General features: G+C 40.6%; 1 protein-coding gene and 1 pseudogene across 5 annotated transcripts in view; both read left to right on the top strand.

The window, feature by feature from the left end:
- The window catches only part of CNNM2 (cyclin and CBS domain divalent metal cation transport mediator 2), a 148,831-nt gene that overhangs the window by 42,948 nt on the left and 84,519 nt on the right, over nucleotides 1–21,364 (top strand). The window lies entirely within an intron of this gene.
- Nucleotides 14,300–14,470, top strand: LOC112830982 (U4 spliceosomal RNA; annotated as a pseudogene).

The following is a 21,364-nucleotide window of genomic DNA, read 5'->3' as shown; positions in this document are numbered from 1 at the left end:
GCTTAGTCGTTTACATATGACCAATGGCGGCTTTGGCGCTCTACTGGCGGGAGTTGCCTAGTGAGGCACACTGTGTGGCCAGCAAAGCCCGGAATAGTTGTGCTGTCTTGTCCTGTATCGAAAGTGTTTGCTGGCTCCTGCTCTGATTTCTCTCTCCCCTATTCCAGGTGTTGCCTAGTCTCAAAAGATTTTACTACTGACCTGCCCGTTTAGTTCAGTTACTGAATTGGTTCTCCAGTTGCTGGAAAGCCCAAGTCCATTTGCAGACAGTTTCCTGGGAGGGGAGGAGACAAATGCAGAAGCGCTCCCTCCTGCCTGGCTGCTCTCCTGAGAAGGGCTCAGTTAGTCTCTGAGACCTTGTAGGAAAGGCTCCCAGAGAACAAGGGTGGCGTGGGGGGAGAGGAGCAGGGATGCCGGAAGGGAATGAAACTTCTGGAAATGAAGGTGCCATGCTCACGGTTTGTACGGAGTTTGGAAAGTGATGATGTGCAACTGATGCTTTTAATTTACTGAGAAATTTTAATGTGCTTGTAAAAACTAAAACAGTGGAGAGGTGTATAACAGAAGAGTTAAGTCTCTCTGTCCCCCACCCCTCATCATCTTCTGACTGGCCTTCACTGGTCAGAACCTGGTCTATTTACTTTTAGATCCTTTTCGGTACCGATAGAAGTATATAAAATTCAAAAAAATTTCTTTTTAATCTTGGTGCGGTATATGATGGACCTTTTCCCTCCTGGATACATATAGATTTGCCTTATTTTAGCAGCTGCATAGCATTCCTTGTATGAGTCAACCATAACTTTGGGTGAGTTTTTAGGTTCTTGCATGTATAAATAATGCTTATACGCTTTAGCCTCATCGACACTGATTATTCATCTTTTAGCATTTTTACCTACTTGATAAGTGAAAAATAGCTCGTTACAATTTGCACTTTAGTGAAACTGAACATTTTTCTTATTAGCAATTTGTACTTTTATGAATTGCTTATTGCTTTGCTCAGATTTTTTCTTTTGGGTTGTTTGTTATCTAATTAACCAGAGGTCCCTATATATTCTAGATGTTAACAATTTATCATTTCTTCCATTTACAGTGGAGTTTTTTCTTACAGAAGTTTTATATTTTCATCTTGTCAAATCTGCCAAACATTTATAGCTTTTTAGTTTGGAGTCACCCTTAGAAAAATTTCTGTGCTATAATATTGTAAATGTAACTCTCTTTGAGTGATTCCTACCTGGAGGTGCATCAGAATAATTTAGGGAATATTTTTTCGGTACTGATGCTGTGGTGTCCAACTAAGGTAGATCAGGTGTGGGGGTCCAATTCTGTGTTTTGTTTTGAGGGGAGAAGAGGAAGCTCCTGATGAAATCCTGTTTAAAAATCATGGTTTGTAAAGCAGACTTGTTTTTAATTTTTTTTTTTTAAAGTAGGCTCCACACCAGCATGGAGCACAATGTGGGGCTTGAACTCACAACCCTGAGGTCAAGACTGAGCTGAGATCAAGAGTCGGACGCTTAACTGACTAAGCCACCCAGGCGCCCCTTTAATTCTTTTTGAGAGAATGAAGGGAGTGGTGGTAGTTGGTTACTTTCACCCTCATTCATTATTCCTACGACCAGTCTGGAGAATTAGTAAAAAGAGTTCATGCATTTGATAAGGAAAACTGCTGTATCTAATACTCTGAAAATAACCGAATTTTTTTGCTCTTGAACCAGTTGTATTAAAACAAACAACTGTATTTCATTGATGATAAAACACACATTTTTCACATTTTAACATCTATGGAATTGGGATGATAGTATGTTATAGTTGATTCGGCAACTTTTTTTTTTAAGTTTTTATTTGACAGCGAGAGAGGGAACACAAGCAGGGGGAGTGGCAGAGGGAGAAGCAGACTTCTCACTGAGCAGGGAGCCCGATGTGGGGCTTGATCCCAGGACCCTGGGACCATGACCTGAGCCGAGGGCAAGACGCTTAACGACTGAGCCACCCAGGCGCCCCAACATTTTTGTTTCTTACACATCAAGTAACGGTGCATCTTAAAATCGTCTTAGGTTCTGTGGAACCTAGGTAATGATCTGTTGTCACTGGTCTCTCGGGCACATCAGTACATTTTTATCTGTGTTGGTTTTCATTTCCTGAGTGGTCCCTTCTCTAGTGTTTCTTCTCCTCTAATTAATCTCCTACACTGTTGTCAGATTAATCTTAAACTAGGATTCTGATTAAATCACTAATTTATGTAAATTAAATCACTACTTGATAGCAAACAACTGAAAGTTCAGACGTTTCAGCATGGCTTTTCAGGCCTTTTGAAGGCAATACTAGTGTACCTCTAACCTTTTATTCACATATGCCAATCTTCAGTCACTAAGCTAACAGTATCCTTCATATATACTATGCTTCTAGCTTCCGTATATTTGCTTATTGAATCTTTACCTGGAATTGCTCCTTGCTGTTTCTGTACATCTCTGCCTGTTTAAACCCCACCATCCTTTATAGCTGCAATTCTGTCGTCTGTGTCCTTCCTGCAATTGCTGCAGATGGTACAGGAGGTCAAGGAACTACTGAAGAGGAGCAACTCTTGTAGGAACTCTGGGGTTTTAAGAAAGACCAGCTAAGGGGCGCCTGGGTGGCTCAGTCGGTTAAGCGTCTGACTCTTGGTTTCTGCTCAAGTCATGATCTCAGGGTCTTGAGATCAAGCCCCACTTGGGGCTCTGTGCTCAGAGGGAGTCTGCTTTTCTCCTTCTTCCTCTGCCCCTCCCCCCCGTGCCCCCCCAGTCAAATAAATGAATCTTAAAAAAACAAACAGGTAATAACATTACCTTTTTCTACTGATGACTATGATTTTGAGGGAGAGCTGAATTCTAGGTGAAGATGTGTTAGAAATGATCCTTTTTAGCTTGAGATGGAGGGGTTGGAAGGGACGTGGGGGTTAGTATGTGTGAGCCTGAAGCTAGGTAACCTGATCAGGCTTTTACTTCAAGAGGAGGGGGAGAGAGAAAAGCACCAATCAAATAGATCTAAGGTTTAGAGGATGTGTACATATGCAGGTTGGACTTCAGTCTTCTTCTTGTCAAACTAAGATCATGCAGTGGTTATAATAAGATGAAATTTAACTGTTTTGGTCAATAAAAACCGATTGCATAAGGAAGCACAGGATAGTAGGTTATGTGGGGTAGAGGAGCGCTTTGGGACACTGACAGCTGAATCCGAGCCAGATGGGGCTACAAAAAGTCAAATCTCAGGTGTAATATTTTAAAGCCGTATCTAGAAATGGGGGGAGATGAGGGTCCTGTCCTGTACTGGGGTGGATACAAACATAGTCTAGGTCCATTCTAGGACACAGAATCTGAAATATGTCCAGTGGTAGTATACAGGATGGTGAAAGGACTTGAAGCCACATGTGGAAGGATAATTGAAAGAATATTTGGTTTGGAGATGATGGAACTTGGAGTATGGGGGAAGCCACAGTCAAATATCTCTAAAGGAAGAGGACTTGTACCTTAGGATTCAAGGACTAGACCTAAGTCCAATAGACAGAAGCCCCAGTAAAAAAGACCTAGCTCAATTAAAGGAATAATTTACTGTGGAGGCTGTCTAATGATTGAGTGGACGATAGTAAATGTCTTGTTGCTGAAAGGAGTGTGGGATTAGTTGACCAGTTGTTTGGCAGCTGTGTTTTAGGGGATTTACATTGAATCATTAACAACTGCTCCCTTTTCCTTATTAGCCGTTGAAAAGGCACTACACATCCAAAGTTCGATTTGGCACTCAAATTTTAATATACTATCATGACCAAACATGTTACTACATTATTATTTTGCAACTCTCAGTAGGCTTTGAGAGGGCGGGAGCCAAGCAGATGCACTTCAGCCTTCCCTGGTATTGGGCTGAGCTGAGTGGGGACCATGAACTGGAGAGCTCACCTACTTGAGTGGATTGTGTGGGGTGGGATTTTAAAAAGTCCTCCATCAGTTAGTCTTTTATTATTGACACAATAACTAACACTAATAACCTGTGAATATACGTGCACTGAAAAAGCAGGAGGAGCTTTATGTTAAGCTCTTAAAACCGAATTAACGAATTCTTTAGTATGTTAAAATTGGAGTGTCTATGTTGGCCCGGCCTGTGAAGCCCTTCTCTGAACACTGGGCAAACCACTGCACTAAATGATCCCTCAGGATGCCTTCCAGTTGTAAAATTCTTTGGTATATGATCCTGTAATGTTAGGCAGTAGTTTAGGGTTACAAAGTAATAGAAGCATAGCCAATTAAAATTATGAGAAAGTTTAGGTGGGTTATAATTGGCCCCTCTGGAATTTAGCCACAGCTTTGGGGATCATAATGACAACAAAGTCAGCAGTTTGAAATATGTTCTCACCATGGGGGAGAAGAGCATCTCCCTGTGTTAAACCCCTCTAGTGGCTCTATAGCCACTTTTAGTTTGAAGTGAAATTCTCCCTTCTCTTGAGAGAACCTCACTAGCTCCTCTCAGTTGAGAAAGGTCGACATTCTTGAGAGGAGAAGAATTTGGAAGAGCATGATTAATGAGAATATTTGTCAAGTACAAGGTCAGTGAGCAGACTGAAGGGTTTAGAAAGGAAGAGAATCTCGAAGCATTCTGTGCCCGGAATAAACTAAAAATTCATGCTTGTACAAATTTTCTTTCAAATTAGCAATCTTTGGAGGGATAGTGGATTTAAAAAGAGAAAGCACAGTGGATGAATTTTAGGATTAGTGACCGTAGAGTAGAGCACAGAACAATGCAGAAATGTCGCCCTTGGCAACTTGCTATTCATCTCCTGTTTCAGCCTTACTCCCACCTTCAAGTCTGGGTTTGGTGCTTACCTTGGTACTTGACCTTGCCTGTTATGTAGTGGGTTACACTGCTTTGCAATTGGTTAGTTGTTTTCAAACTCCCCTAGGCTGAGCTTTAGGAAGACAGGACCGTGTTCATGTCCTGGGACTCTCAGGTTTGGCTGTATGCTAAGGGTTTAGTAAATATTTGTTGACTGAATAAGTAGGAACCTCTTTAACTTCTTTCATTGCCTTACTTCCTTGCCTTGGCACTTCTGAGATGTTGCTGGTCACCTCCTCACACAACTTGTCTTGACTATTAAAACTTGCCCAATTATCAGCCATGCAAAGGTTGAAGTGGGTATTGGTACAGGGAGGTTCATTATAGGATTCTTTCTAATGAGATTTTTTTTGGTGGGGGGTGGGAGAGGGAGAGACAGAATCTTAAGCAGGCTCCCTGCCCAGCGTGGAGCCCGATGTGGGGCTCCATCTCACAACCTGAGCCAAATCAATGAGTTGGATGCTTAACGAACTGAGTCACACAGGTGCCCCTCTTTCTAAGATTTTTTTTTTTTTACCTCTGTGAAAATAGCTTTGTAATTTTGCTGTTGTCATGTGACTGCAAGGTAGAAAGCCTCTGATAGCTGGATTATGAGAAGCTCTTATTACTCTCTCATGGATGTTCGTATTTCAACTGGGAGTAGTTTGTTTCTCAAAATGGAGTTCCTTAATGGTTTGGGGACTTAATCTCCAGAGCCTTGAGGTGCCTGTGATTTTTTTTTTTTAATTGTATTTGTTTCAGTCACCTTTGAAAATTAAGTGTACTCTGGATCTTTTGGGTGATTACATTATCATTGAAGTCCTACCACTTAATTTGGGGGGCAGTAGCAGATTATACTACCATGATGAGAATGAGAAAAGAACTTAATTGAATGCTGTCTTCATGCCTAATGGCTGTAAAGACACATTGTACAAATAGGGATTTTACAGTTGCTTGAATAAAAGAAAGTGGTAGGACTGTGTGCTATGAGTTATTCACATTGTGAATAGCGGTTTAATTTTAGAAGAATGACATGACTTATCTCAGTAATTCAATCATTAATTTGAGTATTTTCATATTTTTGTATTTGTTTTTAATAGCTGTTTTTATAATTAACACGGGGAATTTTTTTCCCCCTTTCTTGTTTAAAAAAAAAAAAAAACACCCTTGGGAAACCTTTTCCTTAAATTCACAGGACTCCATGACCTTTGAGGCCTGAATTACAGGCAGATTAGTGAGGGCGGTCATTTCAACTGGGAGGCTTCTATCCTGTGTAGGTGTAGAAAGAGAGGGACCATGACTGAGTGAAGTCTGGCTTCAGACATTAAGGATGTTCTGGAGCTAAGATAATCAAGAGTGGAGAGTCAGAAATACCATGGCTTGTAAAAGGTCTGGGAAAAGGATCAAATAAGTGATCCTGAACTCTAGAGTTTTGTTGTCCTAATAGTAACTGGTAGCCATATGTGGCTATTTAAATTTAAAGTTCCATAAAGATGCCTGGGTGGCTCGATTGGTTGGGTGGCTGATTCTTGGTTTTGGCTCAGGTCATGATCTTGGTGTCATGAGATCAAGTCCCACCTCAGGTTCCATGCTCAACAGGGCGTCTGCTTGGGATTCTCCCTCTCTCTCTACCCCTCTTGTTCGTGCTCTTTCTCTCAAAATGCATTAAAAAAGTTAAAAAAAAATCCAGGGGCACCTGGGTGGCTCAATCAGTTAAGGGTCTGCCTTTGGCTTGGGTCATGATGGGATCAAGCCCAACATCGGGCTCTCTGCTCAGCGGGGAGCCTGCTTCTCCTTCTACCCTTCCCCCTGCTCATGCTTTCTCTATCAAATAAAATCTTTAAAAAAGTTCCATAAAATTAAAAATTTATTTCCTCAGTTGCAATAGATACTTTGTAAGTGCTCGATAGCCACATGTGCCTGCCTAGTCCTCTTGGACAGTGCTGCTCTAGAGGGAGTAACAGCGGAAAAAGGACACTCCGTTAAAAGGTCGTGTGATGATAAGAAGGAATAAGTGAGAGAAATAAGTGAACAGGACAAATGATACTAATGGTCTCCAGAACACTCCTTGGTCTTTGGTTCTTGCTGACCTCCTTTTTGCCTACACACCAGCCCCCGCCCCGGAGGTGATCTCCTCCAGGCCCATTTTGCTTTTTCAGTAAACTATTAGAGTTTTAGGTTTACAAAAAAAAAAATTGCCAAGAAATAGTTCTCATACCCCAGCACCACCTGCTCCTGCACACAGTTTGCCCTGCTAACCTCTTCAGTTAGGATGGTACGCTTGCCACACTGACAGAACCAATACTGCCCCTTGATCATTAACTGAAGTCCCTATTTTTACTGAGATTTCATTAGCTTTTACATACTGCATCTAGTGAGGATACTGCATCCCATATAGTAAGCCTGTCTTCTTGGGCTTTCATTGGCTGTGACAATTTCTCACACTCTTTGGTTTTTGATGATCTTGACAATGTTAAGGAGTGCTGGTCAACTGTTTTATAGAGTGATAGGTCAGGAGCTAAAGGCTTGGGGAGGAAGACCACAGAGTAAAAGCTCATTCTCCTCCCCTTATAACAAGGGCACATACTGTCAATGTGACTTAATCACCATTGTTAACCTTCATCACCTGGCTGTGGGAGTCCTTGGTTTTAAAACCAGCTGTGTGGTTTTGCCGACACCTCCCACGTGGATTTTGTAGCTCCAACTTTCTTGAATTCCAGATTCCTATATCCAGTTCTATGTTCAGCCCCTGTGCTTGGAACCTTCTCACATGGCAGCTCTCACAACTAGCCTCTGGGTTTCCGTGTGTCCTCCAAATCTGCACTTGCTGCAGTCTTTCCCATCTCCATGAAGGCACTCCTATTTTTCCAGTTGTCCAGGTAAAAATGTCAGTGTTCTCTTTTAGTCCTTTGTTTCTCTCCCCCTTACTGTGTAATCTGTCAAGAGATCCTCCTGAGTCCAGCTACAGAATATTTCCAGAGGATGGTCGCCCCACCCCACCTCTGCCGCCTAAGTCACCTTCATCGCCAGCTGGACTAGGACATTAGCTTCCTAACTGGTTTCCCTGCTGTTCCTGCCTCCTTAGGACCCATTTTCCACACAACAGTCAGACTGCTCTGTAAAAAAGAACTTGACTGACATCGATAAACACAGAAAAGCGTGCATGTTAGGAATTTCTGAATTTTCACAAACTGATTGCACCTGTAAAACCAGCACCCAGAACAAAAAACCGAATATCACCAGCAACTCCTGCTCCCTCCCAGTCCCTGACCCCGAGGGGTAACCTCTGTCTTGACTTTTAAGAGCACAGGTTAGTTGGGTCTGATGTACTGTATATAAATGGAATCCTACAATATGTAATTTGAGTCTGGCTTTCATGCAACATTATGCACGTGAGAATCATGCTAGATACTATTTCATTGTGTTAATACACTATGGTTTTTTTTTTTTTTTTTTTTAAATCCATTCTATTGACGGGCATTCAGATAGTTCTTGGCTTTTGGCTATTAGGAGTCTGGCTATGAATGTACTGGTACATGTCTTTTGGCAAATAGATGTATGCATTTATGTCGGTTTTCTACCTACAAGTGGGACTTGCACGGAGCTTCAGCCTCCGTATAGATCAGCAAATGGTTTTCCAAAGTGGTTGTACCACAGCAAGTGAACCTTCTAGAGATAAAAGTTAGCTCCTATTACTCCTTGTTTGAAACCCATCAGTAGTTTATCAGTTTGCTCAGAATAATAACTGAAGTTTTTATAGTGGCATAGAAAGTTTCATATAACCTGGCCTCCCCACTTTTCTTTGAACATGCTAAGCACACCTACATCCTAAGCTTTTTGTATTAAATGCTCCCTCTACCTCCTGGGTTCTGCTGTATCTGCATGGCCTGCTCCCTTATTAAATTCCGGTGTCTGCTTAAATGTCCCCCACGTAAGTAAAATAGCCCTTCCTATCTATCTCTGTCCCTTTTATTTTGCATTTTTTCTCTTACCACTTATTCCTGGACATATCCATATGTTTAATAGATCTAAAATACTATTTGTAGGATCTTTTGATTTGTCTCCCTCACTGCACCAGGAACTTAGGTTTTTGTTCATTGCTGTATCCTTACCAAAAACAGTAGATATTAGTAGTTGCCCAATAAATAGTTGAATGAACAAATGAGTGGATAAAACGAGTAATTGTAATAGATCTAAGCAGTGAAAATAGAAATTTGGGGAGAACAGAAAGAAGGCTGAGGTTAAAATTTGATAAAAATCTTAATTTTTACCCAAATTAATAGAGCTTAAAAAGATACAGCGCTTATGATAAAAAATAGCAACTGCCTATCTCCTCCTAGTTTCTACTCCCCAAAGTTAACTACTTTCAACACTCTTAGCTGTTTTTTATGCTATTTAAGAGATAGTTCTAAAATTTGGTGTTAAACTGTGATTTATTCCCGTTTCAGATCTTATTTAATGGCTTCTTACGCTGGGAGATGGGCTCTTCCTTGCCTATTCTTCCTCCCTCCACCACACATACACACTTTTCTCTTCCTTTGTCCTCCCAGTATCAAAAACTTAAGGACCTGATTTCAGATGTCTTTAGATGTTTACTTTCTTGGAAGTGTTCCCAAACTTCTAGTAACAAACTAATATGTTGAGTGTTTACATTATCATGAACAGGTAAAGATTGTTCACTCTGTGCCAAATAATGGGAGAAAAGACCAGTGGTAATAATACACCCCCTTCCCCCAGAATTTTCCATAGATCTTTTTGTTTGCTTACTCTTCTTCACTAGCTTATTTTAATTTTGTTTTTTTTTTTTAATTAGAGAAAGAGTGAGCGGGAGGGGCAGAGGGAGAGCAAGAATCTTAAGCAGGCTTCATGCCCAGCACAGATCCCCATGTGAGGCTTGATCTCACAACCCTGAGATCATGACCTGAGTAGAACTCAGGAGTTGGATGCTTAACTGACTGAGCTACCCAGGTGCCCCATGTTCTTCACTAGCTTTTTATTCCCATGTTCTTCATCAGAATTCTAAAACACATCAAGTTATATATCAGTTGGTCAGTGATTTTTGGAGGCCTTTCTCCTAGAACTCGTTTGTTGCCCTGAATCTTTACAAATTAACCAAAAGAATTTTCTTCATCTTTCTCCTGTGTTAAAGCCTTCACTTCTGGGTCCCATAGCAGAGTCATTTTTGGTTTACTCACTTACTTGGGAGAACAGAGCCTTCATTAGTCTCCAGAGAAAAGACATAGGAGTGGTTAAACAAATTTTTTTGTGTATCAGTTTTCTATTGCCATAATATTGTTACATAACAGACAACTGAGAAACATCATTTGCATACACTGTTTTTGGTCACATGTGGTAGTTGGGTGGTTGGCTGGGTCTTTGCTGACCTTGGTTGGGAGTTGGCTATTGGCTGATCTAGGATGGTCTTGGTTGAGATGACTAGGGTGACCTAGCTCTGTTCCATGTGATTTCTCTTTTAGGGACTAGTGATCCAGCCAGTGTATATTCTTCATACAGTGATGGCATAGGGCAAACAGCATAAATGCTTTTCCTATATTTTAAATACATCAGCTGTGTATTTTACAACAGCCTATTTGGGGACTATGGTTGAACTAATTTGGTGACCAAAAATTTATCTGTGCAAAAATGTGCAGAAAAAAAAATCTAAGATTTTTAACATTCTTCAGATGTCTGTTTAGATGTCCTTTCTCAGGAAGGTGTTCCTTGCGTTCTTAAATTCTCCTGTGTCTCTCTTTAGCACTGGTATTTGTTTTATATTGGTCTCTCCCATTAGACCTTAATCTTCATTGAAGACTGAGACCAGTCTATCGTAGGGTTAGTTAGCATAGGGCCTGCAATGGTAAATATGCGTGAATGAAAATGAAAATAAATTAATAAATGAAAATGATTAAACCCGAGGCATATGAAGTATTTTTAGGGATATTTTATTGAATCTTTGTATGTGAAGTGTGTTCCTTCAAGGATCTGGCAGAGAGGAAAAACATTACCAGTTTGCAGGGGAAATTAACTGGCTCCCCTTTCGGTTATTTGCTGGGCCTAACTGCATTTCCCTGTGTAATCAAGACTGTAAAGCTTTGATTAGTAGTTAGTTCTTTGTGGCTTTAGGGCCTTTAGATATAAGTAATTGTTTTCATCAGTGTATTAATTATGACTCGAACTTGTAAGCAACAAGGATGTTCTACTGGTATATATGAATGTTTGTTGTTGAGTTCTGGATTAGATGACAGTACTTCCATTGTTTCAGACAAGTGTTTGGAGAACATGTTTTTAAGCTCATCAGTGACTGAGTTATAGTACAGTTGTGTGGTTGGTATTGCATTCAGTAAATGTACACAATGGTATAAGCTTCTGAATGTATGGAAAATTAATTAAACCAAAATTGTAGAAAGCCTTCTACAAATAAGCATAACTAAATATAAAAAACTGTTGCTCAAACATGAGCTTACTTAGGTTTAAATAATCTATGATGTTCTATCTAGCCATTTTGTCCTTTTCATAATTTGGAAACAGATTCATATTTTCATGTCCCTTTGTTCAACACAGATACTGACTTTAATCATTAGAGCAGGAACTTGTGATAGAGCCAGAAATTTGCTCCTGGGAGTGAAACCGATCTTGCTCAGGGGTGTGGTGTGTGTGTGTGTGTGTGTGTGTGTGTGTGTGTGTAAAATGTATATATATAAAATAGATATATAAAATAATATATATTTTTAAGCTCTACACCCAATGCAGGGGTTGAACTTAAGACCCTGAGATCGAGGCACATGCTCTACTGACTGAGCCAGCTAGGTGCCCCTTATATAAAAACAAATGTGTTTTTTGCTTTCCTTGCTGTTCCAGGTAAATAGTAAATGTATATGCTATATTACATAATTATGGAATTGTAGACCTTAAAGGGACAGCACCTTTAACCTTGTCATTTGATACAACACTTAGATGATAAATTTTGAGACTGCTGTTGACTGGCATTATTTGCTCAGCAGACACTTGTTGAATGAATGAATGTACATTATAGATAAAGAATGAAAGCAGAGAGGTTAAAAACTTGTGTGTTCATACAATTAATGGAATAGCCAAGGCTAAACTGACCAAGTTAAAGCTGAAGGGGAAGGTGACTTTAGAAAGTGTTATATAGGGGTGCCTGGGTGGTGCAGTCAGTTAAATGACCAACTCTTGGTTTCAGCTTGGGTCATGATCTCAGGGTCCTGGGATTGAGCCCCACATCAGACTCCCTGCTCAGTGGGGAGTCTCCTTCTCTCTCTCCCCCTCCCCCTGCTTGTGCACATGCATGTTCTCTTTCTCATTCTCTGAAGTAAGTAAAATCTTTAAAAAATATATATTAATAGAGTCAGAATCAGAGAAACATGGATGTAATTTTTATTGCAGTTCCCAATAGCCATTAAGTAGGGGAATTATAATCTTTTAAGCTATAGGAATGGCTCCAAGTCTCTGTATAGTTTTTTTGCAGGAAAAATTTTTTTTGATGTAATTAGTGATTTTTGAAGAACTAGGTGTTAACAGGCTTAGGAAATAATCTCTACAATGAGCTGTATGATAGTCTAAGCCCAGAATATAGCTTAAATATAATTGCATGATAATCTTATCACTATTCTCTTTTGAATTATAGTCCCTGTTAACACAAAAAGACTGAATTTTGCTAATATTTTCTAACACGAAAGGGAATCTTTTCTTTCTTTGACAATCGAACAAAATTCTTGCTTTGTGTAGGAAATATTGGCAGACCTTGAATTCTAAATTGCTCCAGATTGTTTAGTCTGTTGTTTTTTTCCCCAAAAGAATTTGAATAGTTGATTTTTTTTCTTTCTATCTGAAACATATTTTCCCCCTTGTCACCCTCATGTTTAACTTAGTTATGACTTCCTCTAAATTTTTTTATTTTGTCTGATAAAGCCAAATTCTACCTTTTTTTTTTTTTTTTTTTTTTAAAGATTTTTGTTTATTTGAGAGAGAGAGCACAAGTAGGCAGAGTGGCAGACATAGGGAGAGGGAGAAGCAGGCTCTCCGCTGAGCAGGGAGCCCAATGTGGGGCTCGATCCCAGGGCCCTGGGATCATGACCTGAGCTGAAGGCAGCCGCTTAACCAATTGAGCTACCCAGGTGCCCCAAGCCAAATTCTACTTAAAACAACATTGAGAACTCTCAAAGTGTTTTTACCTACCCAGTTCCTCATCAGTGGACAGGAAGTCTTTGTGGTCCCTTGCTTCCAAAGTGAATGGCTCTTAACAGGCCAGAAGACCACAGTCCCATTTGTTTTGTGGGTTTTTTGTTTGTTTGTTTTTGCTTTGTTTTAAAGATTTATTTATTTTAGAGAGCATCTGCATGCACAAGCAGGGGGAGGGGCAGAGGGAGAGAAGCAGACGCCCCCCTGAGCGTGGAGCCCAGTGGTGGGGCTCAGTACCACAACCCAAAGATCATGAAGTGAAATCAAGGTTTGAACGCTCGACACACTGAGCCACCCAGGCGCCCGCATGGTCTCATTTGTGTTCTCTTTGGGATTTTCTAGGTATATTTTTGACTGACATTGTCACCTGTGCTAATTAAAATTTTTCCTTTGGGTTCTTACTGGCTGCTTAGTCCTGTTCCTTACAGGAGTTGATACTCCTCTAACATCATGACCAAGAATTTGGTGAGTCCCTAGAAGCTCCTAGTAGTTAGGTGAGCACTTAACGGCTTACTCTACAATAGAGTATGTGGTGGCTTTGGGTTTTAAATGACCACCTCAGGCTGATGGAACAGCTTTTTGAGCTACAACATAATCCGTTAACAACAGTTCATCAAGGGATATTACTAAGAGCAGGATGGGGAGCATGGAGGACTTTCCTGCTTCTCTAAACAGAGAGTAAACATGCCCGGGCCGACTGAGAAGAAACTTCCCAAATGGTGATGGTTGGCATATTCAGACTTTGGTGTATTTTCCATGAATTTGGAGACCCACAATTGTGTATATCTGTGGTAGTGTCTCTTTACCTCCTGTGCCTTATATCCTGGATGTCGTTCTATGTTTGCCTTACTTTACTTGGAGTGTTCAGTGCCTGCCTTGGTTTATAGGACATGAACTATTTTACTTATTTTAAGATTTTATTTATTTATTTGACAGAGAGAGACACAGCGAGAGAGGGAACACAAGCAGGGGGAGTGGGAGAGGGAGAAGCAGGCTTCCCGCCCAGCAGAGAGCCCGATGCGGGGCTCAATCCCAGGACCCTGGGATCATGACTTGAACCGAAGGCAGATGCTTAACGACTGAGCCACCCAGGTGCCCCTATTTTACTTATTTTAGTTGGAGAAAACATCATCATGCCTTTTGAGCGTGGGAGATGATCTGCGTTTGAGACCTCAGAAGCCGAAACCAGAACCAATATGGAGGTTAAAGAGAAGTCCATTATAGCTTAATAAAAGTAGATTTAGTAGAGCTGTTTGAAAATGTTCTGAGCTTTGAGCAGTGGCAGTATTGTAGCCATTGAGGTTTATCTGAGGCGCAATTATTGCTAATTGAAAATGTTCTGTATTGCCCTCAGATTATGTGTAGAGTTATATTACTAAGCGGTACCAGCAGAAGTTCGATAAACCTTTGGAGGGATTTTTTGGGGCATTGAAGAATGGGTAGGGTGAGCTAGGTGATTAATGGTGAGATTTGGGATTTAGGTATACATGACCAGTAGTTGTGGACTGACGCAGAGAAAGGGAACAAGCTGAGAAGATTGCTACTGATGGTAGTCAGTCAGCAAGATGAGAGTGCCAAAGGGGTGTGTACCCAAAATAGTCTGTTTGGCTTTGGTATCAAGGTAATGCTGGCCTCGTAGAATGAGTTTGGAAGTCCTCCCTCTTCTTCAGAATTTTTGGAAAACTTTGGGAAGGATTGGTGTTCATTGTTCTTTAAATGTTTGATAGAATTCACCAGTGAAGCCATCATGTCCAGAGATTTTTTGTTCTAGAAGATTTTTGACTACTGATTCTATCTCCTTAATAGTTACAGGCCTATGCAGATAATCTTTGTGATTTACTCTTGGCAGATTTTAGGTTTCCAGGAATTTGTCTGTTTCATCTAGGTTTTCCCATTTGTTGGCATATAAATGTTCACAGTACTCTTTTTGATCCTTTTTATTTCTGTAGAATCAGTAGTAATGTCTCCTTTCATTTCTGATTTCCTTTTTTCTTAATCCATCTAGCTAAAGGTTTGTCAAATTTTATTTTTTTCAAAAAACCAACTTTCTCGCTCTTTATTTCATTTATTGTCTAATCTATTTCCTTCTGCTAGCTTTGGGTTTAGTCTGTTCTTTTTCTGGTTCCTTAAGTTGTAAAGCTAGGTTGTTTAAGATCTTTGTTTTTATTTTTTAATTTTTTATAAAGATTTTATTTATTTATTTGACAGATAGCACAAGCAGGCAGAGCAGCAGGCAGAGGAGGGAGAGAAGCAGACTCCCCATGGAGCAGGGGGAGCCCGATGTGGGGCTCAATCCCAGGACCCTGGGATCATGACCTGAGCCGAAGGCAGCTGCTTCACGGACTGAGCCACCCAGGCGCCCGAGATCTTTGTTTTTAATGTAAATGTTTCTAGCTGTAAGTTACCCCCTTAGCACGGCTTTCACTGTCTCATAAGTTTTGGTATGTTCTGTTTTTATTTTCATTTGTCTCTAAGTATTTTCTAATTTCTCATGTGACTTCTTTTTATACAGTGTTTAAAAGTGTCTTGTTTAGTTTCCACTGTTTTGTCAATTTTCCAGTTTTTCTTTTGTTATTGATGTCTAACTTTGTCCTGTTATAGTCAGAGAAGATACTCTGTTATGTCTTTCTAAATCTACTAAGACTTAATTTGTGGCCTAACATGGCGTCTTCGCTGGACAGTGCCCCATGTGTACCTGAGAAAACGTGCACTGTTACTGGCACAGTGTTTTGTATATGTCTGTTATATCTAGTTGATTTGTTGTGTTAAGCCCTGTATTTCCTTATCTTATGCCTGGTTCTATCCACTATTGTGAGGTATTGAAGTGCCCAACTACTATTGTAGAATTGTCTATTTCTCCCCTTAATTTTGCCAGTTTTTGCTTTATACATCTTTTTAAAGATTCATTTGTTTTAGAGATCATGAGCAGGTGGAGGGGCGGAAGGAGAGGGAGAGAGAGAATCTCAAGCAGACTTTGCCCTGAGTGCGGAGCCCAACATGGGGCTCAGTCCCACAACCCTGAGATCATGACCTGAGCTGAAACTGAGAGTTGGACCCTTAACCGACTGAGCCACTCAGGTGCTCATAAATTTTGATAGTCTGTCATTAGGTGCCTAACGGTTTATAGTTCTAGATCTTCTTGCTCCGTTGTATATTTCATTAACAGATAATATCCTTCTTTGTCTCTTGTAACCTTTTTGATTTTAAAGTCTATTTTGTCTGAGAGTAGTATAGCTGCATCTTTACTTTTGGTTGCTATTAGCAAGGGATAACTTTTCCATCCTTTTCTTTTTAAAGATTTTATTTACTTGAGAGAGAGACAGAAAGAACAAGCGAGAGCATGAGCAGGGAGAGGGGTGAAGGGAGAGGGGAAGGGAGAAGCAGACTCCTTGCTGAGCAGCTCCATCCCAGGATCCTGCGATCATGACCTGAGCTGAAGGCAGACACTTACCTGACTGAGCCACCCAGGCGCCCCTCTTTTTTAAGATTTTATTTTTACATAATCTCTATACCCAGTGTGGGGCTTGAACCCACAACCCTGAGATCAAGAGTCACACGCTGTAATGACTAAGCCAGCCAGGAGCCCCTCCATCCTTTTACTTTCAACATGTTTGTGTCTGGTTCTCAAGTGAGTCTCTTGTAGATGGCATCGAGTTGAATCATGTATTTTTATCCATTTTGCTAATCTGTCTTGCTGATGGGAGAGTTTAATTCATTTACATTTAAAATAATAAGGAGGGACTTCTCTAATTATGCTGTTTGTTTGCTGTATGCCTTAGGGCTTTTTGTCCTTATTTCTTGCGTTACTGTCTTCTGTGTTTTATTTTGTGTGCATGTGTGTGTGTGGTGAAGTATTGAAATTTCTTTGTCATTTCCTTTGTATATTTAATAGCTATTTTTGTAGATAACAGGGAAATTACATGTATTATCCAAGATTTGGAGTTCTAAACCAAAGTTCAGCAATACACTAAAAATTGTTGTCTATTTAAATGTATTAGTCTCTTAACTCAGGTAGCAAACAAAGTGCAGTTACAAACCATTGTTACACTAATACTAGCTGTTATAATTGCCCATGTCTTTGCCATTACTGAGCGAGTCTCCACATGGCTCTGAGTTACTGTCTAGTGTCCTCACTTCATCTTCTAGGACTCTTACAGGGCAGTTCTAGTGGTCCTGAGTCCTCTGAGCTTTTGTTAATCTGGGAATGTCTTAATATCTCTTTTGAAGGACAGTTTTGCTGGATATAGATTTCTTGATTGATAGGGTTTTTGTTTTGTTTTATATTAATACTTTGACTCAATGAGCCCACTCTTTGCTAACCACCAAAGTTTGGTGATGAATCTGCTAATAGTCTTACTGATGATCCTTTGTAAGTGATGATTTGCTTCTCCCTTGCTACTTCCAGGAGTCTGTCATTGTCTTTTTTGGAAGTTTGATTATCCTATGTGTTGGTGCAGGTCTCTTTGAGTTCATCTTATGTGGAATTTGTTGAATTTCTTGGATGTTCATATTCATGTCACTTCAATTGGGGACGTTTTCAGCCATTATTTTTCAGATATTCTATTTCTCTCTTCACCTGGGGACTCCCATGCTACACATGTTGGTCGGCTTGGTGGTGTCCCACAGTTCCCTTGGGTTCTCTTGGCTTTTCTTCCATCTTTTTTCTGTTCTTCAGACTTGATAATTTCCATTGTCCTGTCTTCAAGTTCACTGCTTTTTTTTTTTTTTTTTTGGTCTGTTCAGATCTACCTTTGAATCCCTCTAGTGAATTTTTCATTTCTGCTAGCTACTGTATTTTTCTGCTGTAGAATTTTTTTGGGGGGGGTCTTAGGTTTTCTGTCTCCTTATTTCCATTTTGCTCACATAATTTCCTAGACTTTCTCCACATCTTCTTTTAGTTTTTTAAGCATCTTTAAGACTGTTGTTTTAAAGTCTTTCTCTAGTATATCTGCCAATAGGTCTTTTTCAGGGACAGTTACTGTTGATATCTTCTCCCCCACCCCTTTTGGACCATGCTTTCCTGTTTTCGTATGCCTTGTGATTTTTGTTGTTGAACACTGGACATTTGAATCCTCTTATGTGGTAACTCTGGAAAGCGGATTTTCCTCCTTTCCCAGCATTTTCTTTTCTGGGTTATTTTATTGTATTTGTCAAAATTGTAGGCTGTTTCTGTGTTGAGGTATACACTTGAGGTCTGCTCAGGTTTTTTCTGAGCCTTTGCCTACACATGAACACTTTGTAATTTTTTCCATATATGCAGTTATTGTTAAATGTCTGGTCTTTAATTTCTGGCTCCCAAAAGGGGAGAAGAAGCAAAAAATGAAGGTAGGGAGAAAAGGGCTTGGGCCCTTTAAATTCCCTGGCAATCCCTTAACCCGGAAGGGGAGGGGCTTGTAACAGTGAGGGGAGGTGCAACTACAACGGCTGCTCACCTCCTTGTCTTCTGTGATCTGAGGCAGAGTTCCTCAGTCAGAGCGGATTCCTGATACTTGGAACAACCTGCATGCAGCTTATGGGAACTAGGGTGGGCAAGAAGGACCCTGTCTTCCAAGAACCCTCAAAGTTGCCTGCCAGGGGTCTAGGTGTGGAAGATTGAGTCATTTTAGCTCTAAGAGCTAAAACTGACTGAAACTAACGGCTGTTTACCATCTGAGTCTTTGTCTAGAAGTTGTAAACTTTCAACAGACTTAGTGTTCCAAAATAGAAACATCAGACAGATTCCATTCTGTGGGTGCAATTGTTATCCAGGTAGGGAAATAGATTTTTTTTTAAAGATTTTATTTATTATTTATTTATTTATTTATTTATTTATTTATTTATTTATTTATCAGAGAAGGTTGAGAGACTGCGCTCGGGTGAGTGAGGTGGGGTGGCAGAGGGGGAGGGAAAGGAAGCGGGAAAGAATCTCATGCCTATTCTGTGCTGAGTGCGGAGCCCCTTAGACTCCGTCTCAGGACCCCGAGACCATGACCTGAGCTGAAATTAAGAGTTGGGTGGTTCACTGAGCCACCCAGGTACCCCAGTCTTTTTTTTTAATGTTAAAAGTGACTTAGTTTTTCTGAGTCTAGTTGACACAGTGTTAAATTTCAGGTGTACAAGATAGTGGTTCAGCGGGTCTATATGTTGTATACCAAAAGTGTTATCACGGAGATAGATTCTTGTTGCTACCTACTCTTCCATCTTCCTAGAATCTTCTCTATTCAGTTTTACAAAATTCATCAAATACTTGCTTGATGTTTACTTCTTGCCTAACCATAGTAGACCTAACGAAGGGTCATAACAATGTAGGAGCTAGCATTTTTGACTGGTTAAGAGCATAGTCTTATTAAGGCAGTTTCTCCATTATTGCTACCTAACAAGCCACATCAAAATTTAGAAGCTTAAAACAACAACTGTTGTTGGTTATGTTATGGCAGTTAAGGAGTTTATCGGACATGACTTATCTCTGTGCCGCATGGCTTTAATTGGGCTCACTCATGTGGCTGTGTTCACCTGGTAGCTGGACAGGGCTGAGGGCTTGGTGCTAGCTGGCAGCTGGAGTGCCATGGTTCTCCTCCAGGTGTCCTCTCTTGCCATGTGGTGACTCATCCTCAGGCCCTTTCTCTCCAGCTGTATAGTCTGGACTTCTTTACATGGGGTCTGGTTTCCAAGGGTGTAAAAGTTGTCAGACCTCTGAGAGCCCAGGCCCCGAACTGGTGCAACAGTCACTTCTGCCTATTCTCTGGATCCAAACAAGTCACAAACAAGTCAGCTCAGGTTCAGGTAGAAAGGAAATAAACTCTACCTTTTGATAGAAGGAGCAGCCCTATGTCTAGAGGAATAAGAGGAATTATTGGTGGCTATTTCGCTGATGATTTACCACCGGATTCTGGATAGTCACTTGAATCAATATAGAATCAAAAGAATGAATTATAACAAATTTCAAATTGAATGAGATGTCTGAGTGTGCCCCACTTCTCCCCATTTAGAAAATGTGTCCCACAAGGGCAGGGATTTTTCTGTTTCATTCAGTGCTTTATTCCCAGGCCCACGGGCAGTGCCTGGTTTGTGATGGAAGCTCCGAGAGTATCTGTTGAAGGAAGGAAAGACTGCTGAGCTGGTAAGAGTAATAGCAGAGAGATAGTATAGAAGAGGTACATCAGAGAAGGCTTCAGAGAAAACCCGAATCTGGAGCAAAGTCTTGAAAAAGAGTGATAAGTATGAATCAGTGTCTCAGAGGTGGGTGGACAACATTTTTTCACTACTGAACAGAGTGCCTGCCTATGCCAGATGCCGGAGATTCAAAGATAAGAGACTTTCCCTTGAGGAAGGAGATACAAACATCTCCATGCATACAAGTGCTAGAGAATAGAAAATAAATTTTTCTTGGAATGACGGGGGGGGCGCCCATCAGCATGAGCGTACACAGATGGGGCTGAGTAACACAAGTGTGCACTGAGGGGGAAGAGGCTGAGCTGAAGGAACCGCTAGAAAAAGGTTCTGTGTGTGTCAGTCAGAGAGTGGGAGAGTCTTGAAAAGCTGTAGGATTTATTTACCAGATAAATGATAAGCAGTGCCTCCTCTAACTCCTTAAACGTGAGTAATGTGATGACTGGATTGGAGATTCTTTGGTTACTTGGTGCAAAATTTTTGTCTCCATGATAAGGAGAGTCTCAATGGAAGGCCATTCACTATTAGGATTCGTGAATTAACTGGTGATTGTTTACCTTACTATAATTCTATAGTGCTTTAGGAGTTTACAAAGACCACTGCCATATACAGGTGACAGGTGAAAAGCAAAAGTATAAATTTATTAGTATATAGTAGTCTTCCTTTTTCTCTCTCCTTCTACCTAGAGAAGTGATCTCAGTCTAGCTTGTGGTGAATGAACCAGAAAAAGAGGGTGGATAAAGCAGGGAGATGAGTGGGGAGAGGGGGGAGCTGAGAGGGAGGATGAGATAGATTAGTTGGGGTGGACTTGTGGAAAGAGATCTGTGGCTATATCTTTGAGAGATGAGATGGTGCTCTATAAGGAGCATTTCTAGGTATGGGTGTCCTAAGTTGTATTAGACTTCCATAAGAAGCCTCCTATAGGAGATCCTGGTTTTTTTAACTTTATTATTTTGTGGGGACAAGGTGTTGGCAATGTTACTACATCACTGCCAAAACTGGAATCAAAATGGCCCCAGTATATTGTGAACATTGGCTTCTTTGGTTCAACATTGTCACTCCCAACAGCTGTATAAATTGTGTGTTAACAGGTGTTACCATTTTTTCCTCTTAAATTATGGATGACATTGGAGCTCTAGTAGATTCCTCTGGCTTCTCTATGAGGCACTGGTGTGAAGATCTG

This window comes from Callorhinus ursinus, unplaced genomic scaffold (genome assembly GCF_003265705.2).
Source record: "Callorhinus ursinus isolate GAN/ISIS: 27379988/994484 unplaced genomic scaffold, GSC_fseal_2.0 scaffold20, whole genome shotgun sequence".
Lineage (NCBI taxonomy): Eukaryota > Metazoa > Chordata > Mammalia > Carnivora > Otariidae > Callorhinus > Callorhinus ursinus.
The sequence above is the reverse complement of the archived record's forward strand: the minus strand, read 5'-3'. Positions and strand labels throughout refer to the sequence as shown.